This window comes from Primulina tabacum, chromosome 7, assembly GCF_025594145.1.
Source record: "Primulina tabacum isolate GXHZ01 chromosome 7, ASM2559414v2, whole genome shotgun sequence".
Lineage (NCBI taxonomy): Eukaryota > Viridiplantae > Streptophyta > Magnoliopsida > Lamiales > Gesneriaceae > Primulina > Primulina tabacum.
The window spans coordinates 9,499,050-9,502,659 of record NC_134556.1 but is presented as its reverse complement, the minus strand read 5'-3'; positions in this window follow the sequence as shown (position 1 = coordinate 9,502,659).

Sequence of the window (3,610 nt, the reverse complement as noted above, 5' to 3'; positions counted from 1 at the left end):
GTTATAAGTGAACTGATTTAGCTCTTCTTGCATTGCATTTACCCAGTTAGGATCAGCAAGAGCTTCATCAGTTTTCTTCGGTGCTAGTTGTGAAACAAATGCTGAATGGATAAATAAATTTAGCATTTGATTGCGAGTTCTTACTGGATCAGATGGATTTCCTATTACCAGTTCAGGTGGATGTGATTTTCTCCATCTGTACTCAGTATTTGTTGTATCAGCAATTTCTTCAGTTGGTAACTAAACATAGTTTTCAGTCTCAGTTGGTGCTTCGTCAACTGGTATTTGAATGTTATCATTATGCTCTATCAACTGATCATCAGCAACGACTTCCTCCACATCTGATTGGTCCAGTACTTCTGGTTCAGGTGTTTGAAGTATGTTTTGATTGCCGTGACTTTCATTTTTGTCATCATCTTCCAAACTGATATCTGTAAATCGATCAACTAGCTCAACTTGATCAGTTGGCTTATCAGTTAGTTCAGTTTCATCGAAATCAACATGAGCAAATTGTTCAACATTTAGGGTTTTCTTGTTGAAGACTCTATAAGCTATACTAACTGATGAGTATCCAAGAAATATTCCTTCTGCAGATTTAGCATCAAATGCTTTTAAATAATTTTTACCATTATCAAGAATAAAACATCTGCAGCCGAATATTTTGAAATAAGTAATTATACTTTTTCTTCCATGCCAGATCTCATATGGTGTTTTCATATGATTCTTATTAATCATTGATCTGTTTTGAGTGTAACACGCAGTGTTTACTGCCTCTGCCCAAAATCTTTGAGAAATACCAGAATCAGGAAGCATTGTTCTAGCAGCTTCTTTAAGAGTCCGATTTCTTCTCTCAGCTACACCATTTTGCTGAGGAGTTCTGGCTGCTGAGAGCTCATGCTTAATTCCAGCATTTTCTAGGAAATTTGAAAGAGTTTGATTTATGAATTCAGTTCCTCGATCAAATCTGATTCGATCAATTCCAACTGATTTTTCATTTAAAAGTCCTTTGAAGAGCTTTATTAGTTGCGAAGCAGTATGGTCTTTAGATTTGAGAAAAATAACCCAAGTAAATCTTGAAAAATCATCTACGACTACCAAGGTGTATTTCATTCCCCCTAAGCTCATGACTGGTATAGGACCAAAGAGATCCATGTGCAACAGTTCTAAGCATCGGGATGAAGATTTACAGCCCTTGTTTTAAAAGAGGATCGTACTTGTTTACCATACTGACATGATGAGCAAAGTTTTTCTTTTGAAAAGTCTATTTTGGGCAAACCAGTTACAAATTCATGTTTACTCAGATAGGCAATGGATTTAAAGTTTAAATGATTTAGTCTCTTATGCCACAACCAGTTTTTAGATGATTTGGAAGCAATAAAACAAACTGGTGCATAAGTTTGATCATTCCAACTGACTTTATATGTGTTTCCACAACGTTTGCCAGTTAGTATGATTTCATCAGTTGAAGTTTTGACTGAACATGAGTTTTTGTCAAATTGTACTGAGAATCCACTGTCGCATAACTGACTGATGCTAATCAAGTTATACTTCAGGTTTTCTACTAATAGAACATCTTTAAAAGTAAAATTACCATGGATAAGCTTACCCTTACCCACAGTTCAACCTTTGGAATTGTCCCTGAAACTGATGTTTGGACCACTGTATTTGATCAGTTGAGATAACGCACTTGCATCTACTGTCATATGTCGTGAACATCCACTGTCCAAATACCATATTGAGTTCTTGTTTGTACCTGTTACCTACAATCTCACACATAATATAACTTGGTACCCATATCTATTTGGGTCCTGAGCTGATTAGTCCATTAGGAACCCACACTTGGATTAGTCTAACAGACTTTCCAGTAGCTGTATTCCAAATGGTTTTTCTCGGCTTTTGTGTGCTTGGAGTGTAGTGTATAGATGATACAATATGTGTTTTAGCTTTATTCAACTGATTGTTCAGTCTATATCTCTTCTGAACTGGCTTGCAGTTATAGTAATTGAAATAGCTATTCGAATAGTTCTTGTGAAACCTCTTTGATGACTGACTTTGTGAATCAGTTGAGAATTTTTTACTATAACCAATCTCATATCTTCTACCCTTGTTCATATTCTCAGTAAGTTGCTCAATTAGTTTCCTGGGCTCAATTTGTTCTTGTACCACTGCTGATTTGACAAAGTGAATGTATTTCCCTTTGTCTACTTTTAGCTTTGGTTGAGTATCATTTGGATACATTTCTCCTTGAGTGTTGAACCCTAAACCAGTTTTATCAGAAACTGACTTTTGTGAATTCTGCATCTCATTCAGTGCAGTAGATGACTTGTTCCAAGACTGAATGAGCTCAGTCTGTTTTGAGTTTTCAAGAATCATCTTCTGGATTAATGACTGATTTTTGTTTCTCCGTGCTTTTAACTCAGCAATTTTCCTTTTTAGACTCAACCCATCAACTGATTCATCATTTTTGGTTTTATTGTATGTGGGATCAGTTTGCTTTGCTTTGATTTTTTCAAATGATGATGCAAGCTTTTGATACTCATTTACCATGTCATGTAATGTTAGAATGAGTTCTTCTCGTGTGAAATCAGTTGAGCTGAAATCAAATACAAGTTGGCTAGATGATTCTTCTTTTGCATCATTAGCCATCAAGCACTTAACTTCCTCATCATCACTAGAGCTGTATGAGCTTTCTGGTTCTGACTCCTCACTGTCAGTTTCTGCCCATTTAGATTTGTTTTTTCAGCTAAGAGTACCTCATGTTTCTTTCTGAAGGACTTCTTATCTTCCTTGGGTCTTTTTTTGTGCTCTATGATTTCTTTCTTCTATCAGTTGAGCCTTGACTGTCCTTCTTGGGTTTAGGACAATCAGCAATAAAGTGACCTGATTTGCCACAGTTGTAGCAGACATTTGATTCATCTTTGGAGCTGTTCCTTTGGTATGACTTCTGGAAGTTTCCTTGAATCTTTCTCATGAACCTTCCAAATTTTTTGATGAACAATGACATAGCATAACTGCTCAACTGATCAGCAGATTTCTCGACTGAACTGATTGATTCTGTTCTGACAGCAGCTAGAGCAGTTGTGGCTGCAGGGGTAGATGGTTCTCCTTCTTTGGTCTGCAACTCAAATTCATAAGCCTTTAAATCAGCAAACATATCATGAAGTTCAATCTGGTTCAGATCTTTGGACTCCCTCATTCCCATGGTCTTGACATCCCATTCCTTGGGAAGACCTCTCATTACATTCAGTGCAATCTCTTTGTTAGTATACACTTTTTAAAGTGCATTTAACTCATTGATGATACTGCTTACTCTTTCATCATACTCGTGCATTGATTCTCCTGTTTTCATTTTGATGTTATCAAACTTTTGAACAGCAACAGAAAGTTTATTTCCTTTGGTTTGATCATTTCCTTCACACAGCTGGATCAGCTTTTCCCAAATTTCTTTGGCTGACTTACACATCTTTATTTTGCTGAAGGTTACTTTGTCCAGCGTTTTGTACAGAATGTCTTTAGCCACATTATCAAGATTTGCTTTTCTTTTATCTTCAGTTGTCCATTCATCTCTGGGCTTTTCTATTCTTTGTGGTGCCCCTTCTGTTATGGCAAC